The 12,520-nt window shown below is 40.2% G+C and overlaps 1 protein-coding gene across 3 annotated transcripts in view; it reads left to right on the forward strand.

The window, feature by feature from the left end:
* Positions 1 to 12,520, forward strand: part of WDPCP (WD repeat containing planar cell polarity effector) — a 249,225-nt gene that overhangs the window by 301 nt on the left and 236,404 nt on the right. The window contains exon 1 of one of the 3 annotated variants that reach the window (XM_005287204.5): positions 12 to 202. The exons of the other annotated variants lie outside the window; for them this stretch is intronic. The gene's annotated coding sequence lies outside the window, so the exon portion shown is untranslated. Of the gene's footprint in view, positions 1 to 11; positions 203 to 12,520 lie in introns of those variants that run through there. 3 annotated transcript variants of the gene reach the window in all.

The following is a 12,520-nucleotide window of genomic DNA, read 5'->3' on the forward strand; positions in this document are numbered from 1 at the left end:
TAGGATCCGGCAGACGCCGCAGCAGTTACGGCTCCGGTCTCGTTCCACTTCCTGCCGTTCCCTGTGAGGTGAACGGGACCCTGGCCAGCGACCCCCCCTCCGGGCACTCGGCGGGGTGGGCTGCCCGGACTATGGGACGGTTGGGTCCCTGAGGTGGAGGCGGCAGCTACCTTCAGCCGTGGAGGCAGCTGCGTCTTCGCCGGTATGTGTCACGTGGCTTCCCTCTTGCCGCTCCTTTCAGCTCGCTCGGGTGTCCGGGGGGTGCCTCTGCCTCTCCTGGGGCCCAGCTGCAGGCCGGGCGAAGGGGCGTGGCTAGCAGCGCGCGGGCGCCGCGGGCTAAAGAGGAGCGAGCGGGGAAGATGTGGGAAGGCCGGGGTACGCAGCACTGCCGAAAGCCAAGACATGGTGCCGTCTACACCGCCCCCAGGTCGGGCTCCGGAGCGCACCAACGTGCTGCTGCGCTGTAATTCTCCCGTGTGGACGCTGCCCGTGCGAACCCAGGACCTTTCAGCTGGTGCCCGCGGCAGACAGGGGATGGATCGCTGGGGGGGATACATGAATTATATTTCCGTCACCCTTTTGTCTGCTACTGAAATGTTACAATTTTGGTGAAATAATAGAAGTAGGTAGACAATTCAGTAGGATGTTAGTGACTCTTTAAGATAACTTTAATCTATAATGTAGTTAGTTACATGGTCCTGGCAGTGATGGAGTTTTGAGCTTCTTGGGGAGCCCCATCTGAATTAGCTGAGCAGAGAAAAAAGTGAAAAGAAAGACAAGAAGTACTATAAAGAAATACAAATAAACATTACCATAAAATACCAAATGGGAAAAAAGAGAAACAGAAGCAAAACATCAATGATGATGAAACAACCTTGCAGGAGAGAGAGAAATATATAATAGTAAAACAACGAAGAGGCTGGAAATAGGCAAAAATAAGCAAGAATGTAAAGCAGTGGTTCTCAAAGTTTTGCACTGGTAACCCCTTTCACACAGCAAGCCTCTGAGTGCGACCCCCCCCCCCTTATAAATTAAAAACAATTTTTAGTATACTTAACACCATTATAAATGCTGGAGGCAAAGCAGGGTTTGGGGTGGAGGCTGACAGCTTGCGCCCCCCCATGTAATAACCTCGCAACCCCCTGAGGGGTCCCGACCCCCAGTTTGAGAACCCCTGATGTAAAGGGTTTTGGGAAAAAATTGCAGAAAAATCATAAAAGGAAAATTTTCAGATAGTATCAGTATTTCCTGTAAAACCATGGAGGATGGGGACAGAGGATGCCCTGATATCCCCTCTGGCCCTCTGCTTATCAGAAAAAAATATTCTGAACAAAAATATGAATATAACAATATTTCACTATACTCATATTGGCTGGTTTAGTGCTGCCAAAATCTCTTCTAGCCACAGGAGCAAGACAATATTTGAAGCTGTTTTTTTGTAATGGATGTCATTGGTGTCGTGGATTCCATTATTTTAATGTTTTAAATGTTTATCTGTTTAATATATATAGCCTTAGAGATTTTTCATGTGAATGAGTGGAAGTGATAGTAAACAGTTGAGCCAATTTTCCTGAGAATCCCAAGCTGCCAAGTTAATACCTGGGCTTTACGGGAGGCTCAGAGATCAGGAACTTTGAAATAGACAAGTTTGCCATTTGATCACAGGGGACAGAGAGGTTACAAATTCCTTGATTTATCTGGTGTAGGAATAGGGGAAATGACTCTGTTTACATACCTGGTTTCAGACGCATCTCAATAATGCTGCTGTTCCTGAGAAATTCTGAAGGGAAGATAGCATCTTTCACTTACCTGCCTCGTGTTACTGCTTTAGGTGGAACCTAGCAGACCAATGGACAGGGATATTAACAGTTCAAAATTTAGTAAATTTAATGCATCCCCACAAGAAAATGTCTGCAGTTACTACACTCTGTATCCCCCTGCCAATTTTTGTGGTTTTACAAAAATCTTATTTTAGTTAAAAAATCTTTTTCTCCCCTGTTGCTCTGTTTTAGACCCAGATAGGGTGCCCAATCAGCAAATGTGAAAAATCAGGACAGGGGGTGGGGGATAATAGGAAGCTATATAAGAAAAAGATCCCAAAATTGGGACTGTCCCTATAAAATCCCTAGACCCAGATGAACAAAAAAAGGAAACTGACCAGACAAGAATAAGAATGAAACTAGCTACACAGCAATTAATGTCAATTGTGCAAAATGAAAATCTGAAAATCAATCTTTTTTTTCTTTAGTCTGTTTCAGTTTTATTAATTTTATGTGCTATTCAGAACAATAGTAGACTAAATATTTTCAGAGAGAAGTATACATTTATAATTTGATGGTGTCCTCCTAAATCAGTGGTTCCCATACTTGGTTCACGCCTTATTCAGGGTAAGCCCCTGGCGGGCCGCAAGACGCTTTGTTTACCTGCGCCGCTTCCCACAGCTCCCATTGGCCAGGAATGACAAACCGTGGTCACTGGGAGCTGCGAGTGGCTGTACCTGCTGACGCTCAGGTAAACAAAGCGTCTCGCGGCCTGCCAGGGGCTTACCCTGAACAAGCGCGAACCAAGTTTGGGAACCACTGCTCTAAATGTTTTAAAAGGCTTTAAACTTAATGACTTTTACATGACATCAAAGTTTTTATTGCAAATAATAAAAAAAAAATTAAACTAATATGTCCCTGATGTTTGCCCACCTTTTTTGTACAGTTTTAACTTTTGCCTTTCTTTATCTCATGATCCAGATTGACTCTTCATATAGTTTATGAAAACTAACATATCAGATAATTTAGTACTAACAAACCACATAAATAGCAATATAATCTTTCTGCCTAAGCTTAAGTAGAGTCAGATGAATGAATCTTTTAACTGACAAATTTAGGGCTAGGTTGTCCTCAGGTCTTATTTGGCTGTATGGGGGAAAGGGAAATGCAGATGTGGAATGGGAAGAGCACGGAGAGTAAGCTTCTTCATGAAAAGAGGAGAAATAAATTTCCCATCCACCCAAGCAAGGGGAAAGCAGGGAAAAATTTGACTATAGTCGCAATTTGTTTTTTCTGGAGAGGTACAGCTACACACTTCTCCTGACTCAGGGAAGATTGTAAAGCTGGAATCTAGCCCTTTGTTTTGAACAACTGAGGTAATGTATCACCACAAGCATGGAATTTAGTTATGTAGGAGCCTGTTGACATGTCTCAGTCCTATTGGGAGATGTTTTCCTAAGGATTGTGCAATATACTTTTAATTATGGATAAACCATGCAATTTTTTTAGACTGTTGTGATATATAATCAGACTTGTTTGAAGCAAGGCACTGAATGACATGATTATTTAAGATACCCACGGTATGGCTAGTTTTGGATTCAAAAGCACATGAAATAGTGTTATAAGATGGCATTATCTTTTACTACCTGTCTGGTATACATGGGCCAGCCTCAGCATTGCAGTCAAGAGAGCTGGAAATACACTGCAGTTAACAATGAATTTAAATCTCCAGGTGGTGCTTGAATTCACTGTAGAAGACGCAGAAATTAATTTTGCTAAAGCAAGAAACAACAGGACATTAAGCCACTATGTCAGCCTTAGATATATGCTTCAGAAATTTTGTACTGCTCACCACTATTCAGGTAATCTTTAACTCAAATTGTAGGAAATAGTTGAAATTCCATTGTAACAATATCCAACAGAGAATATTAAAGTAGCATTAAGTTTCAAATGCCTGAAGCAAAATGTTCTCTCACAACACCCTGGGCACTTGGAGCTCACTAGAACATACAGTATTACAGTCTAGTATTATAGTTTACTCAGACTAAAATGAAAGCCCAATTTTAATTCTATTTCCAAAAACTTGGTATACTGCAGGGAAAAATAATTTATTTGAATATTGTTTTTTAATACAGTGCAACTAAACTTAAAAGCTATATCATTTTGTATTACTACTCTAGACTTTTGTAATCTGGCTCTTTCATTAAAACCTCAGATATACCCCAGAAGGTTTATCTAGATGATTCCATTGCTAATTTAGAAGTTGTAAGGTCTTGAAGTCACCCCAGAAGTTTTTCACCATTCTGCACTATAGCTCATTTCATAAGAAGAAAACTAAATATAGAACTTTTAAAACAAAAAATATAAAAATATGTACAGACACTAGAGGAATATACATAATTGCAAAATGTGGTTTAAAGATTTATCAGCATGAGTCTGGGGTGGCTGAATTGGCAAAACCATTAGTGAGCAATGCAGGTTATCCCAAACAAGTGCCAGTAAAACCTTTACACTGTACCATTCTTTGATGCATTCTGCATAGGACATATTTTGCAACATAACTATTTTAGAAATTTTTGAGAATTTAAAAAAATGATTGGGAATTTTTTGTGTGGCCCTATATAAGTCTTCCTTAACAGAGTGAGTCCCGCTATACAGGGCTCCATGGGAGAAGAGAAATTCTAATAATTTTTTGGAAAACTCTAAAAATTACCAAGATATATCTTATATGTGAATATTTTAAGGTTCAATTTCTCTGTACCTGATAGGGCTGGAAGTAAGTGCTGTGTGTCCCATTAGAAAGCTACAAATCTACTATTTTACTTGATACAAAGCTGTTCCTGGCCCAGATTGATTGCGATAGAATCATAGAAATGTAGGACTAGAAGGGACTTTGATAAAGTCATCTAGTCCAGTCCCTGGCACTGAGGCAGGATAAAGTATTATATAGACCATCCCTGACAGATGTATGTCTAACCCAAGGATCCGCAATCTTTGGCCCGCGGCCCGCCAGGGGGCTTACGGGCTGGGCCAGTTTGTTTACCTGCTGCGTCCGCAGGTTCGGCCGATCGCAGCACCCACTGGCTGTGGTTCGCCATTCCAGGTCAATGGGGGCTGCGGGAAGCAGCGTGGGCCGAAGGATGTGCTGGCCGCCCTTCCCGCAGCCCCCATTTGCCTGGAGCGGCGAACCGCGGTGAGTGGGAGCCGCAATCGGCTGAACCTGTGGATGAGGCAGGTAAACAAACCAGCCCGGCCCGCCAGGGAGCTTACCCTGGCGGGCCGCATGCCAAAAGTTGCCGATCCCTGGTCTAACCTTTTCTTAAAAATCTCCAGTGATGGAGATTCCATATCCTCCCTAGATAATTTGTTCCAATGCTTAACTATCCTAATGGTTAGGAAGTTTTTCATAATGTATACCTAAATCTCCCTTGCTGCAATTTAAACCCATTACTTCTTTTCCTATTCTCAGTCGATAAGGAAAACTTTATCACCCTCGTCTTTATAACAACCTTTTATGTACTTGAAGACAGTTACCATGTCCCCCCTCAGTCTTCTCTTCTCCATACTAAACAAACCCATTTTTTTCTATCTTTCCCCATAAGTCATGTTTTCTAGACCTTTAATAATTTTTGTTGTTCTCTTCTGGACTGTTTCCCATTAGTCCACAACTTTCTCAAAGTGTGGTATCCAGAACGGGACACAGTACTCCAGCTGAGTCCTTATCAGTGCCGAGTAGGGTGGAAGAATTACTTCTTGTGTCTTGCTTACAACATTCCTGCTAATACATCCTGAATGATGTGTATGTTTTTGGGGTGTTTTTTTTTTTTGCAACAGTGTTGCACTGTTGGCTCATATTTAGCTTGTGATCCACTATGACTAGGGCACTACCACATTCACGGTCCATTTTGATAAATTTCACGGTCATAGGATTTTAAAAATTGTAAATTTCATGATTTCAGCTATTTAATTCTGAAATTTCATGGTGTTGTAATTGTAGGGGTCCTGACCCAAAAAGGAGTTGTGGGGAGGTCGCAAAGTTATTGTAGGGAGGATACTCTTCAGTCAGTTCCTTAAGTTTTCTGTGATGTATTTCTAACTTGTCTAAATAATTTTTAACTTGTTCTTTCCCTATTTTAGCCTAGATCCAACTTCATTTACACTGATGTTCACTGCGCTGATCATCCGATCACTGCTAACCTTTTTTTGTGAAAACTGAAACAAAAAAGGCATTTAACACTTCGGCCATTGTTGCATTTTCTGTTATAGTCTTTCCCTCTTCATTGAGTGATGGGCATACTTTGTCCTTGGTCTTCCTCTTGCTTCTAAGTATTTGTAAATTTTCTAAATCTGCCTTCTTAAAGTCCATAGTCTTTATTCTGCTGTTTTCCCTCCTACCATTCCTTAGAATCATGAACTCTATCACTATCACGCAAGCTGCCTTCCACCTTCAAATTCTCAACCAGTTCCTCCCTATTTGTCAGAATCAAATCTAGAGCAGCCTCTCCCCATGTCAGTTTCTCCACTTCTGTAATACAAAGTTGTTTCCAGTAAATTCCAAGAACATGTTGGGTCATCTGTACCTTGCTGTCTTATTTTCCCAAAAGATGTCTCTGTAGCTGAAGTCCCGCATCGCCACCCAAGTCCTGTGCTTTGAATGATTTTATTAGTTGTTTTTAAAAAAGCCTCATCCCTCTCTTCTTCCTGGTTAGGTGGTCTATAGTAGACCCTACGTTGACATTATGCTTGTTTTTTTACCCATTTTATCCTTACACAAAGACTTTCAAGAGGCCTGCATTCCACTTCTATCTTGACCTCAGTGCAGATACAGTATATATATCTTTGATATTCAAGGTAGTACCTCCTTCCTTTTTCCCCCTGCCTTTCCTTGCTGAGCAAGCTTTACCCTTCCATACCAACATTCCATCCTGTGATTATCCCAGCAAGTCTCTGTGATGTCAGTTATATCATAATCGAAATTGGAGCTATTGGATCTTACACTTTTGACTAGTACAGGAGTGAATATTGCTTGTTACAGATGAGACAGTTGTATTGGGAGAAGGGAGCAGTTGTCTGGCAAGTTAATTTCTTTATTTTAAAAAAGCATCTATGTGTAATATTGCAAGTAGTCCAAGCAGAGAGGGTTTAGCGAGAGAAATCCAGGTGAATGGCCATGGTTTGTGATAAACTCCATTTTTTACATGGATCTGCATTTTTATCAGGTGGATAATCATTCCTGTGTGTGTATGCATGGGCATGCACAGAGAAGAACTGTGATCCAGTGGTTAGGGCATTAGCGTAGGACCCAGGAGACCTGGGTTCAGTTACTGGCTCTGTTACAGACTTCCTGTGTGACTCTGGGCATGTCACTTACACTTTTGGATCCTCCATTTTCCATCTGTAAAAGTGGGGAAAACAGTATGGTGCTCTATCACAGGGGTGTTGTGGTGATAAATACATTAAAGATTGTGCAGTAGATAGATTCTACATTGATGGGAGGCCTTAGATAAATACATATAAGTCTGTGTGTATATTATATTTAGTTGGGGATTGGTCCTGCTTTGAGCAGAGGGTTGGACTAGATGACCTCCTGAGGTCCCTTCCAACCCTGATATTCTATGATTCTATGATTCATTATATAAACTAACATATTTGCATAGTATAATATAGCCAGCCATGTGAAACAGAGCTGGTGCAACTTTATCAACAATTACCAGTAGTTTAACTGTAACACCAGACAGTTTTTGCCAAGTTAATTTCACTTTTTTCCCTAATAAAACCTATTGTGGCATTGCAGTCACATTGTGGTATTATGCTATCTCTGCCGGGGGCTCTATTGTCACTCTGGAAGACCCCAGATTGCCTGCTAAGGTCCTATTCACATGCTCTGAATAACCCTAGAGCTTCTTCTGTGAGCTAGTTACCATTTGAGGCCCCTTAAAAGATGTCAGGTTGACTGCATCCTCACGATAGCCAGTCTCATGCAAAGTTGAGCCATCATTCAGTTGTGGTCCCAAACCATTATATCAATAGTGAGGCCTTATCTTGCAGATGTTATTCCCCCTAGGTGTGCACAGCTGGGAAGTAAATTCACTTAATCCATCTATTCCACTGAATTCACCCCCTTGTGGGCAAAGCAAACCCACCAGTGGGTGCTGTTTGCTTTAATTTGGTTTAAAACGTTGGTAACAACTAACAAGTGACATTTGCTCTTAAGGAACATTCTACCTTTTGGGTGGGAAAGCAGCCTTTTTTTATAACTTACTTTTTGAGTCTCTTTGCACTGACAAGGCTAAAGACTAAATTCTTTGGGCTGACCCCATCATTTTCAGTGTCACAATAGATGGTACAGTATAGTAATATACTTCCTAAGGCTTTCTGAGTTCATAGTCCTGGGCATACCCACTGTAAAGAATATCTGTAAAATGAATATTTGTTACACTTAACAGTTTTGTTTGTAATTCGTTTATCATTGTAAAAAGTTTGGCTGATTAAATTATGTTATTATTTTGACAATTGTTTATAGTTAATTCTTCTGTCATTTAGTATGTGGGGAATATAAAGACAGGATAAATTAGGATGTCTAGTAAGGCAACGTTAAAATGATACCATACATAATATACATATTTTCAGATTAATAAGCTTTGAGGCACTTCAGCCTTTTTCAAATATTTGTTTATTTGTTTATATTTATATACAAGTAGTAGTAAGAGGTTCTTGTTTTGTAGACTCCGAGTCAAATGACATACATTTTTTATTAGCTAATTACAGGGTCACCACATTAGTTGTTCAAAAAAGCAAAAGCTTCAGTGAACATTTACAAAGTTAAACTTTTAAGTTTTACTTTTAAGAAGTAAGTTAGTTAAACAAAAGCTTACTCTTTCAGGCCTCACGGAGTAAAATAAACGATGCATTAATCTTTAAATGATGAGAATAGTTATCTGATATCTATTGTGCTGTAGATTTTTTTTCTAGATTCATTAATATTTAAAGATGCAATATTACTTAGAAAAGTGGATGTTGATATAGCAAACTAATATTAATGCAGGTAGTAAGAGGGTAGGATTGCCAATCATGCTCAAGTAATTCAATATAAATCTCTTTTTTTTTTTTTTTTTTTTTTTTTTTTTTTTTTGAAAACTAGATGTACCTTTGTGGTAGCATGTCTCATCACTCAAAAATGTGAACTAAGGGTGTGATCCTTCAAGTCCTCCAAATGCAAATTCCCATTTAATTTAGTGAAAGTTCTACAGGCAGGGGCCTTATAGGTTTGGCCTTGTGTACTGTGCAAATGAATCCAGTGTTACTTCTCTGATTTGTAGTTAATGAAATTTTGAAAGACTACGAGGCAAGTATTTGAATATTTCAAAATGTGAATCAGAGTAACTGTACTACATAAAGATGTAACTGTAATACATAAAACTGTACTACATTTGTTACCTGCAGTGAGAACTTAAATTTACTTGAAAATATAAGTATCGATAAGGGTATAAAAGCTATGAGATTGGGTATCCTGCAGTCTGTTGCATCACAATTCATTAATGAATAACCAGAACAAGATTATAGAGTTCTCCTTCAAGTGATTCTCCTTGTACACATTCCACTTATGGTGTGCATGCACTCCATACACCCAAGTATGACCTGAGTGTCCTTGTACCCCACACCAAGGGCATAAAGAGATGGACTGGACCAGCTGCCACTCAGTTCCACTCACTGCCTCTTGGCTTCGAGACAGAGCTGCTTGCTGTTTGTTGCTTAACTTTTTACTTGTATATGGGTAGGAATAGTTAGATGTAGTTAGTTATTAGCCTGTTGGCATTTTGTTAGAGTAAGTTGTTTGTTTGTTTGTTTGTTTTACCAGAATTAGCTCCCTCCTCCCTCTCTCCTGTATAGAAATGGCTTTTTTTCAAGATCCAGTTTTAAATACTGCCTTTCATGTGGGGATGCTTTGCTTTAATGATTGGCACTTAAAATGTTTGTTTTGTTTGAAATCACATATCCCTGGAAAATGTGCCATTTGCAAGTCCTGCACTTAGAGGCTGGCTTTGTACTCGGGTTCACAAGGCCCCCTGGATCTGATCTTTCTGCACCTAATAGTGCCAGCGCTGTGCCTCTAGCTTCCCAGGCACAATCAACAGTTTCCCCTGCTTCAAAATCTAACAGATCTGACAAAAAACTGTTATTGAGAAATGCACCGGGCACAGGAGATTCCAGAGATAGATCGACAAAGATCTCCTAAAAAACACAAAAACATTGGCTTTCCCACACTACTCTGTCTCTGACAATTCATGTACCAGTATGGCTACTAATGAAGTTTAGCCTCACCATAGTACCAAGGCTTTGGCAACAAAACAAAACGCTAAGACATCTTCATGTGCAGTACTGCTGAAAGCTCCTTCTGTATCTCAGAGCTTGGTACCTTTAACTTCTTGTTCAATTAAGTTGATACTGTCCATTTCTAGAGCTTCGGCACCACAGCTTCTAGCTCCGGCTGTGTTGGCGCCGTTGACACTGGCTTATCTGTTCATCCATTGGCACCATACAGTACTAGTTATGTTTACAGTACCAGCAGATGATAGATTATCAGGAAGTGGACTCTCCATTGTTATACAACACCATGTCCCTTCTGGCACCTGGTCTCTCTCTCTCTCTCTTTCTCTCTCTCTCTCAAAGTGGTTCTGAGTACCTTGAGAGCTCTACCATCCACACATTTATTGACTGCCCTGCCAATTGTGTTGGACTCCTTCTTCCCCACATCATCTTCAATCATGTCAGATGAGAGCAAAAAATCAGGACACTCCCATATATATTCATCATGGATGTCTCCTCCAATTTATTCAGCCTCACAGAGGGAATCTAGAGACTCCTCTTGTGACTGATATTATGATGTTCATCAAGCGGAATATGGTCTTTGGTTCTGTACCCAATGGTCACCAGGCCCTTACCATCTATGCCTATGTGGCCTTCATGGGGCCATAGGCCTCTTGTGGAAGAGAAAGTTATCCCGCTAGACCTTAGAGGAGCCCTAGGATTCTATCTACAACATTAGCTACCCAGGCTGAGGACTTACCATCTCATTCATTTAATTTGTTGGGTCCCACTGTTATTTCATCACCATTCCCTGACAAGGCCTTTGTCCCTCCCAGTATATCCCAGCTGGATGACTTCAAGGGATTTCACAACCTCCTTAAGAGGGTCTCAGACTCCCTACAAATGGCGAGGGAGGAAGTCCAGGTAAAATAGCCCTTTTGGTAAACAAGCCCATTATGGACTCAGTGAAAGAAATTTGGCAGACCCTAGATGCAGCCAGGCCCCACCTCCCATAAGCTGGATAAAAGATACCACATTCCACCAAGGGGGGCTGAATTATGGCACCCTGTGTCATCATCATGAGTAATCATGGCTGCTACTGAGAAATTGTGTCCACAAAATAAAACCATACTTTATTAAACAGTAGGAATGATTCTATGAGACAGACTTTTCTTCCTAGGTCTGACACTTCAAGAAACTTCTGTGTCTGATATTTTGGAATACCTACTTGATTTGAAACATCAGAACCTGTTGCTTAGCTCAGTCAGGGTTGACTTGACTGCTATTTCTGCAGACTACCTACCAGTGGATGAACAAAGTTTTTCTCACCCAACTGTGGTCAGGTTTTGAAGGGTGTTTCCACTGGTTAAAGAAACAATTTCTCTTTGAGACCTCAACTTAGTTCTCTCAGCTCTAAGCAGCCCACTGTTCGAGCCAATGGCAACATGTTCTTTATTAGACTTAACAATTAAAAAACAATGTTTTCATAGACATCACCTCCGCAAGGAGGGTAGGAGAAATCCAAGCTTTGATAGCAGACCCTCCTTATACTATCTTCTATCTGGAAGGATATTGAGGATATATTGAGGACATATCCTAAATTTTGTGTTGAAAGTAATCACAGAATTTCATCTGAACCAGTAGATTCATTTACTTAGCTTTGTCCCTAAGCCACATGCTTCTAAAGTGGAGGCTGTGCTCCAGACCCTAGGTGTCAGAAGTGCTCTGGTATTTTATTTGCAAAGGCTGAAATTAAGGCTGTCAAGCAATTAAAAAAATTAATCGCAATTAATCGTGCAATTAAAAAAATCATGATTAATCGCTCTGTTAAACAATAATAAGAATACCATTTTTTAAAATATTTTCAGATGTTTTCTACATTTTCAAATATATTGATTTCAATTACAACACAGAATACAAAGTGTACAGTGCTCACTTTATGTTTATTTTTATTACAAATATTTGCACTGTAAAAAAGAAATAATATTTTTCAATTCACCTAATACAAGTACTGTAGTGCAATCACTTTATCATGAAAGTTGAACTTACAAATGTAGAGTTATGTACAAAAAAAACTGCACTCAAAAATAATAAAACTTCAGAGCCTACAAGTCCACTCCGTCCTACTTCTTGTTCAGCCAATCGCTCAGACAAACAAGTTTGTTTACATTTCCAGGAGATAATGCTGCCTGCTTCTTATTTACAGTGTCACCTGAAAGAACAGGCATTTGCATAGCACTATTGTAGCCGGCATCACAAGATAGTTACATGCTAGATGCAGTGAAGATTCATATGTCCCTTCATGCTTCACCACCATTCCAGAATACATGCTGATAAAGGGTTCTGCTCAATAACAATCCAAAGCAGTGTAGACTGACGTACGTTCATTTTCGTCATCTGAGTCAGATGCCACCAACAGAAGGTTGATTTTCTTTTTTGGTGGTTCAGGTTCT

The sequence above is a fragment of the Chrysemys picta genome, chromosome 3 (genome assembly GCF_011386835.1).
Source record: "Chrysemys picta bellii isolate R12L10 chromosome 3, ASM1138683v2, whole genome shotgun sequence".
Lineage (NCBI taxonomy): Eukaryota > Metazoa > Chordata > Testudines > Emydidae > Chrysemys > Chrysemys picta.